Here is a 17,317-nt window from a genome sequence, read left to right on the forward strand (position 1 = left end):
ACAGCTGATTCGCGCGCCACTGCTCCCCCTCCCTCCCAGGCTCTCAAACCCGGGAGGGAGGGGGAGATCCTGAGTGGCCGCAGCGCGCGAATCAGCTGTTTCGCGCACCGCCGCCGCTCGGGATCTCCCCCTCCCTCCCGGATTTGAGAGCCTGGGAGGGAAGGCGAGCAGCGGCGCGCGAGCGGCAGCAGCGGAGGTGAGTTAGGGCGGCCGGGGCACATTTTTAGGGGCGGCATGGCCCACGCCAGAATGCCGCCCCTAAAAATGTGCCGCCCCAAGCACCAACTTGTTTTGCTGGTGCCTAGAGCCGGCCCTGATTATGGGGAGGGTCTTTGAATTACTACAGAGAATTCTTTCAGATGTATCTGCCTGGTGGGTCTTGCCCACATGCTCAGGGTCTAACTGACTGCCATATTTGGGATTGGGAAGGAATTTCCCCCTGGGTCAGACTGGCAGAGACCCTGAGGTTTTTTTTGGTCTTCTTCTGCAGCATGGGGCCTGGGTTACTTGCAGGTTTAAACTAGCGTAAATGGTGAATTCTCGGTAACTTGGCTATGATTTGAGGACTTCAGTAACTCAGCGAGAGGTTAGGGGTCTATCACAGGAGTGGGTGGCTGAGGTTCTATGGCCTGCAATATGCAGGAAGACTAGACTATATGATCACAATGGTCCCTTCTGACTTTAAAGTCTATGAGTCTATTTTCATCACCTATTTCTTGTGTTATGTGAAAGGGTAAATAACACTTCCCTATTCATTTTCTCCACATCATGCATCACTTTATAGATCTCTAGCATATCTCCGCCCATTAATAATCTCTTTTCTAAACTGAACAGTCTGTTTTTGTAATCTCGCCTTGTAGGGAAACTGTTCCATACCCCTAATAATTTTCATTGTCCTTCTCTGCACCTTTTCCAATTCTAATATATCTTTTTTGATACGGGGCTATCAACACTGAAGACAGTATTCCAGGTGTGGGGTGTACCATCGATTTATATTGTGGGATTATATTTACTGTTTTATGATCTATCCCTTTCCTAATGGTTCCTAATATTCTGTTTGCTTTTTTCACTGCTGCTACACATCGAGCAGATGTTTTCAGAGAACTTTTTACTTGCAGAAAATGCAAATGGACAGATTGGAAATTTCAGAATTTAACGGAACACAAATCTGACATCAGCTGTGATTACACAGGGATGAACATTTTAATGCCTGGAAACCCTACTGAGCACTCTATATAGATGGTACTTGTCTGATAGTGAAGGCAAAATTTTAAAATCTTGGCAATCATTTGGATTTTTCTGCTGTCTGTCATATCAGGCCATATAGAACAATCTGGCAGAAGTGAATAATGTGACAGTGGCTAGGAACAGGACTCCAGTAACAACAAGGAGTTCCAATCACCTGATGCTTTCCCTTTGTGGGCATCTTGGCTCTCCAACAGAAAAAGAAGGCTATTGTCAGCGTTTTAATGTTAATTCATAATTACAGAAAGAAAAGCAGCATAGGAGAGCTGTAACATTCAAAACATGTCTGCTGTGGTAGATTAAAGCAAAACCATATGTGCTATGAAGTAAAAGACCCAGGAGTAAATTGCTGGAAGAAATGCAGAGGGGGCTTTTTCTCACTTGGACATTCTGGTCAATTAAAGTTTGTTATCAATGGAGCGCTGAGGAAGGTCACTTCACTCTTCTCTCTGGTGAAAACTGATTTACATATGCCAGGAGAAGAAAATTATCGAAGGGGATAAATAACATTTTCATGAAAAGGTAAACTTGACATAGTTCCTACTACTACTCAAGTCCCCAAATCCTGTTCTAAATTTGGTCTTGATGTTGTTGAGAGTTTGTGTCACAGAGCAAAGCACAGAGGGTGGTGTGTAGTTTAGAAGTGAGGAGGCCAGCCTTATATAGAGAATCAAAAAATTCCCAAGTGGATTGTAGATGTGTACAAGTGTTTGCCAGGGTTCGACCCTCTCCAGGGCGGCGGGGAGCCACACCGACTCACTACCCACTGGGGCTAGGGTACTCTGTCTGGCTGCAGGGTCTCTCCGGCAGCTAGGGTGACCAGATGTCCCGATTTTATAGGGACAGTCCCGATATTTGGGGCTTTGTCTTATAGAGGTGCCTATTACCCCCCACCCCGGTCCCGATTTTTCACACTTGCTGTCTGGTCACCCTACCGGCAGCCCTTGCAATCCTGAAAAGATACAGTCAGCCCGACCCTGGCTCAGGGCGGGCACCAACGTTATGTCAGGGCTCAGACCCTCAGTCAGGGTTGAGCAACTGTAAACACAGTATCTAAGCCCAGGCCCTAGGTCAAGGCGGGGCAACAAACACCGAGGCAAGAGCTCAGGCACTCAGTCAGGGCTGAGCAACGGTAGTAGGCCTAAGCCTCCACAGGCATGGGAGAGGGGGAGACTGCCACCCACGGATCGGGTGGCAGGAGGGACGCAGGCCCTCCCACTCTACTGCGTCCCAGCCTGGGGCCCTAGCAGTGGCAGAAGGCCCGCTGCTTGGTCAGTGGGGATCCTGGCCGCAACACACTGACATAGGCTCTGGCAGTGCTGCAGCCAGACTGGGGTCGGCTGCCTCCGGGCTACTTCCACACTCCCCCTCTGGGCCTACCTGGGGGCTGGTGTTGGCCTCGGGGAGATCCTGGAACATGGGTTCGTCTGGCCAGGGATCATTCGGTAAGTCCGGCAGCTCCTCCGGATAGTAGGCGCAGGGCAGGCCCGCCGGCTCCTCTGGGTAGCGGGTGCAGGGCAGGCCCAGCGATTCCGGGTGGCTGCCCCGGGCCACGGAGGTTTCCCAGCCCCGAGCTAGGCTAGAGACATCTGGTCTCTCTGGTGGCTGGGGCCTGACTGAGCTCTGAGGGCGAATCTTTGTACTCCTGGGTCGCCACCTGACCCCCGGAGGGGCGGGCTCAGAGTTCCCTAGCTCCGCCCACTCCGGCCTCTGGATGGGCTCTTCCCCCTCCGGGGCGCCGGGGAGCCACACCGACTCACTACATCCCTCAACACCGCGACACCTTTGAGGAGCAGTGGGCGCTGTCTGGGGTTCTCTGCTCAGTGTCCCCATCCGGCACCTTGATTTTGAACCTTTGACCGTCACTCCACTCCCTGTTTTTTCATTAGTTGTCCCAAGAATTTAGTTGGTTCCTGGGTCCAATAGTCCCTCCCGCTAGGTTGGGGGAGGGGCCTTTAGAAGTGGGCGGGCTTGCCCGCCCACCTCCCAGTTGTTTCCAATAAGGACTCACTACACCCCCCCCTCAAGTCTGGCTCCCGCTCTTCGGGGCCAGACCCTTCCGTCCCCCCTAGGCGGGATAGTCTGCGTTTGCATGTTCCTTACTGGCCCTATGCTGGACAGTGAACGCATAGGGTTGCAGGGCCAGATACCACCGCAGTAATCGGTCATTGTTATTCTTCATCCTTATCAACCATCGGAGGGGGGCATGGTCCATGACTAGCGTGAACGGCGCGCCAAGGAGGTAGTATCATAGGGCGTCACAGGCCCATTTTATGGCGAGTGCCTCTTTCTCGACCACGGCATAGTTCTTTTCACAGGGGAACAATTTTTGGCTCAGGTATAGAACCGGGTGGTCTTCTCTGTCAATTTCTTGGGATAGGACGGCCCCCAGCCCTACCTCTGAGGCATCCGTCTGCAGGATGAATCCCCGGTGGAAGTCTGGGCTGTATAGGACCGGCTCCTGGCAAAGTCAGGTCTGGAGGGTCCGGAAGGCATTTTCACAGTCTGGGGACCACCGCACCTGCCGGGGGCTGTCCTTTGTCAACTGTCCGGTTAAGGGAGCTGCGATGGATGCAAACTGGGGGATGAATCGTCGATAGTACCCGACGAGTCTCAGGGACTGTCGGACTTGGCGTTTTGTGGTGGGGGTCGGGCAGGCTGCCAGGGCTTGTACTTTCCCGACGAGGAGCTTTACTCATCCTCCCCCTACAGTGTACCCCAAGTATGTGGTCTCCTGCCATCCGATCCAGCACTTCTTCGGGTTGGCTGTCAGTCCCGCCTGCTGCAGGGCTCTCAGGACCGCCGCCACCCATTCCAGGTGGTCTTCCCAGTGCCGGCTATATATCACGACGTCATCCAGGTAGGCTGCCGCATAGTCTTGATGGGGCCGTAGAAGGCAATCCATTAGCCGCTGGAACGTCGCCGGGGCCCCATGGAGACCAAAAGGCATCTGGGTGAACTGGTACAGTCCCGTAGGAATGGCGAACGCGGTCTTTTCCTTAGAGGGGTCATCGAGCGGGATCTGCCAATACCCCTTACTGAGGTCGAGGGTGGTGATGAACCGGGCCTTGCCCAGGCAGCCCAGCAACTCGTCCACACGGGGCATCGGATAGGCGTCAAACCGTGAGATGGCATTCACCCGTCAGAAATCTATACAAATGCGGTGGGTGCCGTCCGGCTTGGGTACCAGGACCACCGGGCTACGCCACTCACTCTGAGATGGCTCAATGACCCCCAAGGCCAGCATGGCCTGTACTTCTTCCTCCACCTCTTGGCGCATCTGGTACGGCAGTGGTCTGGTCGTTTCTCGGATTACTTTCCCTGGCTCCGTCTGGACCGAGTGATAGACCAGGGTTGTGTACCTGGGTAGGGCCGTGAAGGTTCCTGGGAAAGCCTGCAAGAGACACTTGGCCTGCTTGGCTCAGGCTCGGGCGGGTAAGGATTAATCAGCAGGCCCTCCCGCTCCCGCCACGGTTTCAACAAGTTTACATGGTACTGCTGCGTCTTCTTGCGCCGGTTGGGCTGGCGGATATCGTAGGTGACAGGCCCCACCTTCCGAGCTACCTCGTAGGGTCCCTGCCAACGGGCCAGTAGCTTCGACTCGCTCGAGGGCAGGAGGAACAGGACCCGATCACTGGGTTCAAAGTCACACACCTGCGCCTCCCCGTTATAAGTCCGTTCCTGCCTGTCCTGGGCGGCCTTTAAGTTTTCGCGGGCCAGGGCCCCAGCCTGAGCAAAGTACTCCTGCAGCTGGAGGACATATTGCAGGAGGCCCTGGGTTGGAGAGGGGGACTGCTCCCAGGTTTCCTGCATTAAGTCCAACAGGTTCCCGTACAACAGTTCAAATGGGGAGAACTTGATGGAGGACTGGGGTACCTCGCGGATGGCTAACAGCAGGGGAGGGAGCAACTGGTCCCACCGGTGTAGCTCCTCCGGGGGGGACTTCCGCAACATTTCTTTGAGGGTCCGGTTAAATCGTTCCACCAGCCCGACTGTCTGCGGGTGGTAGACAGAGGTCCGTAACTGTTTGATCCCCAGGAGCTTGCAGACCTGCTGCAACAGGCGGGAGGTGAAATTCGTGCCTTGATCCGTTAGGATTTCTCGGGGCAAACCTACCCGAGCGAAGACCTTCACCAGTTCTCCAGCGATGGTCCGGGCAGTGGTGCTCCGCAACGGAATGGCCTCTGGGAAGTGGGTGGCGTAGTCCACGATGACCAGGACATATTGGAACCCCAACGCACTTTTGGGGAGGGGGCCCACCAGGTCCATGGCCACCCGTTCAAATGGTGTTTCCATTATAGGCATGGGGACCAGGGGTGCCCTGGGTACACGTTGCAGAGCGGCTACCTGGCACTCCAGGCAGGAGCTACAATAGTTCCTCACCTCCTGGTGAACACCGGGCCAGAAGAACTGCGTTAGAATCCGGGCAAGGGTCTTCTCCTGGCCCAGATGTCCCGCAGCCGGGATGTCGTGTGCCAGCTTCATCACAGCGCGCTGGTGACACCGCGGTTCCAGCAGCTGTGTTTGGGGCTCCTTTGTACAGGAGTCACGGTCCACCCGGTAAAGACGGTCCCGGCGTAGTTCGAAGTGGGGCCACTGGGTCGCACGTTGGGGGTCGATGACGGTCCCATCGACTGCCGCTAGTTGTTCATAGGCCCCGCTAAGGGTAGGGTCCACTCTCTGGTCACGGCAGAAATCGGTATGGAGGAGGGACTCAACCTCGGGCCCAGGCCGGGGGTTGTTGGCTTCTCTGGTTCCTGCCTTGGGTTCTGGGGTCCCGGACTCCTCTTCCAGTAGGGCCCCCTGGGACTCTCCCTCCAAGGCCGGGGTTGATCAGAGGATCTCCTCAAAGGCGGGCCAGTCCCGCCCCAGGATCACCGGGTATGCCAGTCGAGGGGCTAAGCCAACAACGATTCGGCGGGTGACGCCAGCCACTGTTAACCGGACCCAAGCACTAGGATACGGCCGGACATCCCCATGGATGCATTGCAGGTGAATTGTCCCCAAGTGGGGTTCCGCCTGGGGTCCCAGAGCCTGGCGAACCAGTGTTTGGCCGCAGCCTGAGTCGATCAAGGCCTGGGTGGAGTGGTCACCGACAACTACCGGGACCGTGATCTTCGGGGCCTGTGGTAGCTGGGCCCTCGTGTCCCCTGCACAGACCTGACCGAAGCTACAGTCCATGTCCGTACAGTCCCATTGCAAGAGTCCCGACTTCCCACAACGGAAGCAAGGCCCGAGTTCAGGGCGACCGCCATGGGAGGGGGCTCCCCTCGGACTCCTAGGGGGACTCCGGGGAACCCTCACGACGCTCGGCACAGGGGTGAACGGTCCAGACTGAGGGGAAGGTTCTGGGCGTCTGGGCCGAAGTCCCGGGCGGGTCTCGTGCCCGCGACCCAGGTTCCGTGGTCCGGTCAGGGCGTCCCCTCTCCATTCGGTGTTCGGGCGTTCTGGTCCAGGGTTCTGAACTTGGAGGGTGGGTCCCACTGGTGATTCGTCCACGAGGAAGTCTTCCATTAGCGCGACGGCCGCAGCTAATGTCGCCGGCCGGTGGCGGAGCACCCAGGCCCGTCCTCGCGTCAGGAGGATGTGTACAAACTGTTCGAGGATAACTTGTTCTGTAACCTCCTCTGCTGTCCTTGTTTCTGGCTGTAGCCACCGCCTACATGCCTCTTTCAGAGCTTGGGCCACCAGCCTGGGTCTGGTGCCCGCGGGGTACGTTTGGCTCCGGAACCGCTGCCGAAACATCTGTGGGCTGACGTCTAAAGCGTCCAAGATTGCGGCCTTCACCTGGCTGTAATCCCTTGCATCTTCCGTAGCCAGCCCCCTGCATGCCATCTGGGCAGTCTCTGTTAGGTAGGGGGCCAGAAGGGTGGCCCATTGGACCTGGGGCCACCCCGCGACCAGCGCCACCCGTTTGAACGTTACCAAGAACGCCTCAGGGTCATCGTCGGGACCCATCTTGGTTAGTCGTACCGGGATGGCGGTGCGGGGCGACCCAGCCCCGTCCCCTGGTTGCAGGTCTACGGGGTGCGGCATCACGGTCACAAGTTGCTGCAGCCGGTCTCCTAGCTGAATGAGCTGCTGCTGCTGCTGGAGTTGGGCAGCGGCATGCTGTTGTTGATGCTCGAGCTGGGCAGCTGCCTGCTGCTGCTGCTGCTGCTGAACGTGGGCGGCCTGCTGTCGCTCGTGACTCTCGGCCAGCAGTTGAAACAGTCGCTCCATCTCCATGGCTCTTTTGGGGAGTTTCTCCCCCAGGCCCTTCTCACAGAGCCAAGGGATCACTCCCCACTTCTGGTACCACGTGTACAAGTGTTTGCTGGGGCTCGACCCTCTCCGGGGCGGCGGGGAGCCACACCGACTCACTACCCACTGGGGCTAGGGTACTCTGTCTGGCTGCAGGGTCTCCCCGGCAACCCTTGCAATCCTGAAAAGATATAGTCAGCCCAACCCTGGCTCAGGGCGGGCACCAACGTTATGTCAAGGCTCAGACCCTCAGTCAGGGTTGAGCAACAGTAAGCAAAGTACTTTAAGCCCAGGCCCTAGATCAGGGCGGGGCAACAAACACTGACGCAAGAGCTCAGGCCCTCAGTCAGGGCTGAGCAACGGTAGGCCTAAGCCTCCCCAGGCATGGGAGAGGGGGAGACTGCCACCCACGGATCGGGTGGCAGGAGGGACGCAGGCCCTCCCACTCTACTGCGTCCCAGCCCGGGATCCTGGCCGCAACACACTGACATAGGCTCTGGCAGTGCTGCAGCCAGACTGGGGTTGGCTGCCCCCAGGCTACTTCCACACTCTCCCTCTGGGCCTACCTGGGGGCTGGTGTTGGCCTTGGGGAGATCCTGGACCATGGGTTCGTCTGGCCAGGGATCGTTCGGTAAGTCTGGCAGCTCCTCCGGATAGTAGGCGCAGGGCCGGCTCGGCGGCTCCTCCGGGTAGCGGGCGCAGGGCAGGCCCGGCAGTTCCAGGCGGCCGCCCTAGGCCGCGGAGGTTTCCCATCCCCGAGCTAGGCTAGAGACGTCTGGTCTCTCCGGTGGCTGGGACCTGACTGAGCTTTGAGGGCGAGCCTTTGTACTTCCGGGTCGCCGCCTGACCCCCGGAGGGGCGGGCTCAGAGTTCCCTAGCTCCGCCCACTCCGGCCTCCAGATGGGCTCTTCCCCCTCCGGGGCGCCGGGGAGCCACACCGACTCACTACAAGATGACAGAATGTAATAGAGTAATTCTGTCAATGAGTGGGTTAGGAACTTTTTAATTTGTGAATTATAGCCGCGAGACACCTGTTGTACTAGTAGTACAAAAGAGGGGGTTGTGGAAGCAGAGAAAGAACTGACAGGAAGGGGATGCAATGCATGACAGTTTGTTAGCAAGAGTTAGGCTAACTGTACCCCTAATAACGCGAGATTTGTAGAAGCGAGGAATGTGTGAGGCGAGTGGGAAAGAACTGTGTGAGAAGTTGTTGCGACCTTGTGTAGATAATATGGAATGTAGACTGAGAGTCTACATTAGTGAGCAAAACAAGATATCAGAATGACCTATGTATAAACAAAATGCAACTGTTGCTCATTATTGTCTGTAACAAAAGGTATAAATGCTTGCTGTAATTGTTTACCTGTTGAGAGACCTGCTTAGCTCTCTCCCTCTGCGCAATTGTGAGAGTTAATAAAGCATCTGACTTGCTGTACCTAAACAAATAGTGAGAACTCTGTTTTTCTCCGACACACCTTAATTCCTCTTTCAGAGGAACTTCAATCTATTGACTGTTGGAACTCAGCTTCCTGGCAGTACTAGTGGGTCTCGCATTCCCTTAGTTTAGTCTCTAGTTAATACCATATTACTATGGTATTAACTAGATCATACTGAGTAGTACCTGATTTCAAGGAACTACCTGCACAGTAAGCTAGCACTAAATGTGAGTAAGGGAGGCAGAGCTGAGTCTTTATATTGCACTTGTTCCCCAAGGGAATCCAAATCCTTTTATGTACACAGAAAAATCACTTTGCTCACCTTCAGGGTGGAATGCAACAGATATTTATCAGTGCACAGAAACACTACATAACTGTTGAGGCCAAAAAGTGAAGTAGAATATCTTATACAATAGGAATCTACACTGGGAATTTAGGTATGTAGAATGAAGTTGCATAAGTTGGACATTGGCCAGAACTCTGGGGCTAAGAAACCTACTCTCACAAGAAGTGCCATGGGGTTTTTTTTGTGGCCACAGTGGACAGGATGTTTGTTTTCCATCTCCTCTGAATGACAGCATGTCCAAAGGCAGAATTTTCTCCTAACACCATGCTTGGGCTTTTGTTTAGGACTGATTCAGAGGAAAGGGTGCCACTTAATGAATCAGAAAACCGTTTCCTTCAGTACTTGGGTTTTTCTTGGAGTCTTCCCAACCCAGTATTGAGCCACCTGCTTAAACAGTGAAATCTAACAGGATCTCAGCACAAGATGAGTAGCTACAGGTACTGCACTGGGGCTCCTTCCTCATCTATGACTGCTATACCACTTAGGCCCTGATCCAGCACACACTTACACACATTTTGAACTCTACACGTGTGAGTAGTCTCACTGAAGTCAATGGGATTACTCATGTCTTTAAGGCTTTGCAGGATCAGCACCTTTAGTCTGTAAGTGCAATTGCTTGGCTTAGCGCAGTGAATCTATTTAACAAGGTCGTACCCAATTTGGCATCAGAACATGCTGATGCCTCAGTTTCCCTTTCTTGGTCTTCCCAATAACTGTACCCAGCTCTCATATGAGAGAAATAACACCATTGTTGGGGGAACTGGTTTATGAAAACATCACAACAGTTCAAATGTTTAAGTTTACCTTAAACCAAAGCAAATCTTTCCCCAGCTCCTTTCAGCCCCTTTTTAGGCTCCCCAAACCCAGCTCCTAATCACCTTTGTCCAGCTTGTCCTCATCCGTCCCTCCACAAACGCAAGTTGATGCCACACCATTCTATTCTGTTGCAAGCACATTCTTTCCATTTCTGGCCAAAGAGTTTTGTCATGGGATCATCTCCTAATACCTGGTGTTTTCTCAAATATAATTTTTCTTTAGATTGTTGCTCCTCTTATGGTCCCTGCTCCTGCCCAGCCTATCCTATGGAGAGCTTCCTGCCCACAACTGGAGGTTACTCTAGCCAGATCTTTGTATCTGGCTCATGTGGAGAGCCCCTTCCTCAACCCACTCTAACCTTGAATTTCCCCTAGAGGCACCTTCCTGGAAGCCTCTTCCCTTCTCCTTACTGGATCAGGCACTCTTTTATAGAAAGTCCCACCCCAGGGATGCTATCAAGTGATCTTGGTCACCTGACCCAGCTGCCCTGCTCAGATAACTAGGCACAACAGCCTAAAAAGACCAGCCCTACCTGTGAACGTCTACCTTTAAAAATTCTTCTTACTTTTGTTGGTGTTTTGTGCAGTAGCTGCTGCCTTTCAAACTGAAATCACCTTGCCTTGTTTGTTTAAACAAAGAAATAAAACTTTGAAGTCAGTGACTTTATTATTTTAATAAATAACTAATTTTTCAAGGGCCAAACATATTATATATATAAAATACATATATATACACTTGGAAGAAGCAGTCTGCGGAGGGACAGTGAATTTCTTTTGTTTAACTATTCACTCTCCCACTAGAGACCATTTATGCCAAGTTTGAGCCTGGAGCAAATTTTTATTGCTGAGTTGCAGTAACCCCTTGAAAATAGGGGTTTATAATGGAAACTCTGACAAACCCATAGCTAGAGCTGCACTAGCAGCTGTTTCTGTAATGAAAGGTCTGTGCAGAGCAGGGACCAGAGAGTGAACAGCATAATATGCTTTGTAACTTGCAAATATTAGAAATGATTGTGAACAGTCCATAAGCCATGTTGGTGTCACCTAAGATTAGAGCAATCATATGTGTCTGTGCAGCACACATACACCTCTACCCCACTATAACGCGACCCGATATAACACGGGTTCGCATATAGTGCAGTAGCAGCGGTGCCTCGGCAGTGCTTTAAAGGGTCCGGGGCTCCGGCTGCTGCCGGGAGCCCAGGGCCCTTTAAATCACCGCCGGAGCCCTGCCGCTGCAACCCCAGGGCTGCAGCAGCGGGGCTTGGGCAGCGCTTTAAAGGGTCCAGGGCTCCGGCTGCTGCCAGGAGCCCAGGGCCCTTTAAATCACCGCCGGAGCCCTGCCACCGCTACCCCAGAGCTGCAGCAGTGGGGCTTGGGCAGCGCTTTAAAGGGCTCGGGCTCCCCGCAGAGGCCGGAGGCCGGAGCTCTTTAAATCACCTCCGGAGCCCTGCTGCCCGTACCCCGATATAACGGGGTTTCAGCTATAACGCGGTAGGGATTTTTGGCTCTCCACGATTGCCTTATATCTGCTATCCCAGAAAGCTTTGCTACTCGCCCCTTCAATAGTATAATTACAATTATTTGTATAGCCTCTCACAGTGACGTGATTCAAACTGCAAATGCTGTAGGTGAGAACTAGGGTAACCAGATAGCAAGCGTGAAAAATCAGGACACTTTCTTTTTTGGGAGTGGGGTGGGTAATAGTTGCCTATATAACACAAAGCCCCTAATATCGGGACATCTGGTCACCTTAGCAAGAGCTGAATCTCTCTCTCATTTAGATTTGGGCAACCCTATTGGGGCTAACCTGGTGTAAAAGAGCAGAAATTTGACCCACTAGGACAGATTCCCTACCTTATTCCGGTCCCTTTGTGCTGTTCAGGCTCAGATGGTGCAGAGGGAGTGAAGACTGGCTGCAGATCGCATCATGGCAATTCCCCTTCATGGAGGCATCCTCAGCAGGCCTAAAATGGAAGAGTTACTCCATCTCTCTCCCTGTGGTGGGGGAAGGGAATGGAGTAGCCGGAATGCAATGCATTCTGGCTGTCCCCAGCTGGCAGATTGTCCTCTGCGGACCATTGCCAGCTGGCACAGGTCAGAGCAGGTCATGGGGGTCTGGGCCTGGGGTCAGACAGAGAATTAGGGAGTTGTAATCAACTTCTTGACAGCTCTCCCTTCACCCAGCAGAAGCAGAGAATCTGGCCCACAATCATTAAATAGTTGAATTTTAACTTAAAATGGAATAATTAAAAAAAAGGATAGCGTTAACTTACAGATTTACCAAAAAAGGAGGTTTTAGGAGATTTGTTAAAAAGTTTCCTGTCAGAGCTCATTAACTGGAGATCAGAGTAATTAATTAGATCATCAGTTCCTGAGGATGTGCTTGACAGTGCTGTGGAGACCCCAGGAAGCCAGCTGCATGCCACGAGGCTCTCTGGGATTTCACAGGCAGGATACAAATGAATGTACATATACTTGTTCCCAACTGTCTTCCTTTATACTATCCATGTTCTGTCAATCTGGTATGCCCAAATTCCTTTAGAGTGACGAATAACAATACTATATAATTAAAGCTCTGCCATGTTACCTACCCATTTATTCGCTGCACCCAGAAAAAAAGTCAGCAGTGTTGCATTCATCTTGCTCACTGTTTTGAGAAAAAGTGACACTGAAACCATTACAGTCATGCATCAATACTCAGGGGACTGATATGTGTAACTGTCAGCAGAGTTAAAGGAAATTATCCTTGTAAATCTCTCAGGCAGTGATGGGGAAACAGAGCCCTGTGACTATATCAATGTAATTCTGGTATCACTGGCATGTTATTTTCAGGGTGGATTTAACTTGAAGGCATATGGGTTCAGCATTGTTTGCTGGAACTTCCTGTCTGGCCTCCCCAACTCTCATATTACTTCCTTCAGTTCATCCAAAATGACCATTCTTGCCTGTCACTCCCCACTTTGAGCCTCTCACTGGTTTCTCCCTAGCCACTGCACTGAGCTTTAATTTCTCAGCTTTGCCATCAGGTCAACTCCATCTGACCCTGCTTCTCAGATCTTGTTTCTACCCTAGAGGTACCATATTGATCAGATTCCTACTCTTGGATCACAGCTCTTTAGTGCAATGCAGGTCAAGACCAGACATGCCAAACCCGTGAAAAAAACACAGAAATTGGGCTTGTTTTTCGCTTAATTGGCTTGTGAGTTGCTTGTTGGGTAGTTTTTGACTTGTGGCTTGTTCCTTGTTTGCCTTGTAGCTCGTTGTAGCTTGTTGCTTCTTTTTTTCGATCGGCTCCCAGCAAGCAGGGGCAAGGGGGAGCAAGCAGGGGGGAAGAGAGTCAGGAGTGCGCAGCAGGCCCACCACAGTCCCAGACTGCATGCTGGGGGGATCTAGTCACATAGAGTGTTAGGGTTTTTAGGGATTGGCTTGTTTTGGCCTTGTTTTGAAATGGGATTAGCTTGATATTTGGCTTATTGTGAAAGTTGGGCTTCTTATTTACCGCGTGAAAGTTGGCACCTGTTGTCAGGACTCCTTTTTCTTTCAAGGACTATCGCTCTTTTAGTGCCTCATTCGGTACCACAGTGCCCCCATCTAGAACATTCCTTTTCAGTTCCTTTCTGACCATGCTCGTGTAACTCCCCAGTCAGAACGGCAGCGATCACTGCCATTCCTGTGGACTCTGGGTCAGTTGGCAGAAGTTTCTGAATCCTTTTTATTGACTTTTCCCCTTCATCTCGCATTCCTCATGCCCCTGACATCTCCTTGCAGTACCAATTTCCCCTTCAGTGCTTTTAGCTTTGGAGCCAAAATTGTATTTCAACTGTCAGTGCCTCTTTGAGGTAAAGAGTGTTTTTTTGGCTGCCATCACAGGGGTCAACTTTCTTATTTCCCTGGAGGCGCTCGACCCCCGCTCTGCCCCAGACCCCGCCCCCTACTTCACCCTTTCCCCCAGGGCTCCACCCCTTTCTGCCCCTTCCTGCCCCACCCCCTCCTGCGCTGTTCCACTCCCGAGCGTGCCCTGCCCTCGCTCCGCCCCCTCCCCACCAGCACCTCCTGCCCGCCACTGAACAGCTGATCTATGGCGGGTGGGAGGGAGTGGGAGGAGCTAATCAGCAGGGCCCGCCAGTGGGTGCTGAGCACCCACTATTTTTTTTCCGTGGGTGCTCCAGCCCTGGAGCATCCATGGAGTCGGTGCCAATGGCTGCCATGGTTCAGTTGTCAAGGATTTCAGTCACTGGCCTAATTTCCCTCAGGTAATGTTCCTTCAACATGCAGTACGGCTCATAGTTTCAAAGAGTTTAAGGACATTAGGGGCCATAAGATCATCTAGTCTTACCCTCTTGTATATCAAAGGCCATTGCTTTTCACCCAGATGCCCCTATATTAAGGCTAGAGACTTTATTTAGACTAAAACATTTCAATCCTCAGGAGACTAATTTGTGTGCCACATGGAGAGAGCAGGAGAGAGGAAGGGAGTGCAGGGGACTGGAATAGAGGTCCCTTCCAGTTCTATGATTCTATGAAGGTGCCACCAATGCCCTGGGCCCCTGCAGTGGCAAGGAACTGATTAGGAGAGGTAAGCCCAGGTAACCACAACAGGCAAATCATCCCCGATGCTGCAGAGGAAGGGGAAAACCCCCAAGGCCACTGCCAATCTGACGTGGGGGAAAATTCCTTCCAAACCCCAAATCTGGTGATCAGTTAGACCCTGAGCATGTGAGCAGGACACACCAGCTAGGCACCAAGAAAGGGAACTCTCTTACCACCTCAAGGCACCAGTCTACAGGTCCAGTGTCCCCGCTCCAACTGTGGAGAATCCCCAATGCTTCAGAGAGAGGTGGTCACCCCATCCCCAAACTCATCTAGCCAATTGTGCATTAGGGGGGAAAACTCCATCCAGTCAACAGCCCTGATGCTTTACAGGCGTTGTTGACTTCTCTACTTGCCATACTTCGATGGAGATACCATCAGGGTGCAGGTGCAGTCTGCCTGACTCAAGCCAGCTATGTTTGGTGTGACAAATCTGGCAGAGTTATGACTAGCTCAGGAGAGGGACAAACAATAGAGTTGAGGGTATAAATACAGACAGAACACAGCGAAACCAGGTCTGGGATATGGCAATGATATGAGGTGAATGCTATCTCAAATTGGTATCTTTAGCAACCAAAATTGCTACAGGGTGGGAAACCACCCTCTTTTCTCCCATATACAACTATCTCACCTCTTAATAAGGTTGGGAGCCTACATTGATATTCTTAATAGTGACTACAGTGTTCCTAACTGGATTTTTAAAAAGGAATTACATCTACTAGAAGAATATGGTGTTGCCCAATGTCTGTTTCTGGGACCCAGGAACTCCTACATTCTAATCCCAGCTCTGACATTAATTCTATGAATAACTTTGGGCAAGTCAATTGAGTTCAAATTTTAGGCACCAATAATCAATGACCGATTTTAAACTTTTATCCTTAAGCTCTCAACAGCTCAGTCCACACATCTGAAAAATGAAGATTACACAGACTTAATGTATAGGGGTGTTAATAGTGGTAAAATACTTGAAGATGTAAATAACTGTAAAAGTGCTAAATATATTATTATGAGTAGACTCACTAGACATTGAATTCTGCATTTTCCATGAATATGGGATAATTACATTCACCCTGAAGGAGAGTGCTAGGTCACCCCTAAAATATGGAATCAAATGACATTCACTACCTACATATGGAACATTCCATTTATTTTTCCTTGGGCAATATCTTCTCTCATGCTCAGTACTTTAACTTCATATTTCATTGTCTGACTTCTTCACAGCAGGCTCTGCAGGTTGTCAGAGAAATCTGAGTGAGATGATTAAATTCATTTTTTAGCTATTTGAAATCTTGGTGAACTTCCAGTTGCCAATATGTCTTCCTCACTTAGGCATAGGTATGAACAGTAGATTTTTTAACCACATGTATTAATGTACTCTTTGAAGTTTTAATTTTATGTGCATTCATATTTTTAAAAATACATCCGTAAAAAGATATATTTACAATGCAAAACAAATGACCATATATGCAAAACACATCACAATGACAAGCAAGATTGAATATCACCTACTAATTCAGGAATGGCAACGACTGCTAGAATAAAGGATACATTACAGTTTCCATTTATACTAAAATGACTACACAAGGTGCAAGGCTGTGGAGAATCAAGCCCTTGGTGTCTTACATTTTAGATCATCTTCTGTAATTAAATATTCTAATTGGTGACTATGATTGATGGCTTGGATCCCCCTTCTGGGATGCCACCTGATGTACTGGGGTTTCATTGAGCCTCTCCTGCTCCACCAGCCTGGATTCCCTCTCCCTGTTTTGCTGAATTAGGCTCTGTGGCCTCTAGCAGCGCACACGCGCACACACACACACACATGTAGGACCACACCCAGCTGCAGACACAGACTGAAGCCAGCTCCGTGTGAGAGGATTCACCCAGCACTCATGTGCACACTCCCTTTGGGGACTAACCCCAAAATAATACTGTTTTGCGCTCTATAGAAAAATCTGCACAGTCCAAACCCAAAAAAATTCGCCCTCTCCCTCAATGTAAAGAGAGATATGCACAACTTCTTGTCCCCCACAGTTAGAAATTGCACAAACTGGGTTTAATAATAAACAAAACAAATGTATTAACTATAAAAGGCAGATTCTAAGTGATTATAAGCGATAGCAAACAGAACAAAGCAGCATACTGAGCAAATAAAACAAAACACGCATACTAAGCTTAAGATCTTAAAGAGACTGGTTTCAAGAAGTAATTTCTCACCCTAAATGTTATTTTAGGCAAGTTGCAGAGTTTCTATAGCTTAGAGTTCCAGTTATTTCCTCTTACAGACTGGATCCGTCTCACTCTGCACCCACCCCTGCCTTTCCTGTCAGGTTGGTTCCTTTGTCTCTTCGTTACTTTCAGCAGTTTTTCTTGGGTAGGCAATGGAGGAGAGCCCAGATTAACCCCCTCCCTAGCCTGAAAAGGATTTATCTAAGGCGGGAAACCTTTGTTTGATCCCCATCGTCCTACAGAGGAAAAGTACCAGCAGTGTCCAAGGTGGTATTTTGTATCAGATGATCTTATCACCTGACCTGGTAGTGCCACACCTGTGTCCCAGGATGCCTCTCAGAAAGGAGAGAGATTAGTATCTTCACAGTCTTATTGTTTCTTCCTCAAGGCTGTGCTGGCTGGTTGTCTGG

The 17,317-nt window shown here is 51.1% G+C and overlaps 1 protein-coding gene across 4 annotated transcripts in view; it reads right to left on the bottom strand.

Moving 5' to 3' along the window:
• Positions 1-17,317, bottom strand: part of ASAP1 (ArfGAP with SH3 domain, ankyrin repeat and PH domain 1) — a 337,309-nt gene that overhangs the window by 301,828 nt on the left and 18,164 nt on the right. For 2 of the 4 annotated variants that reach the window (XM_065586132.1, XM_008165162.4), the window contains exon 2: positions 11,943-12,052. The exons of the other annotated variants lie outside the window; for them this stretch is intronic. The gene's annotated coding sequence lies outside the window, so the exon portion shown is untranslated. The remainder of the gene's footprint in view (positions 1-11,942; positions 12,053-17,317) is intronic. 4 annotated transcript variants of the gene reach the window in all.

This window comes from Chrysemys picta, chromosome 2 (assembly GCF_011386835.1).
Source record: "Chrysemys picta bellii isolate R12L10 chromosome 2, ASM1138683v2, whole genome shotgun sequence".
In the NCBI taxonomy this organism is placed as follows: Eukaryota; Metazoa; Chordata; order Testudines; family Emydidae; genus Chrysemys; species Chrysemys picta.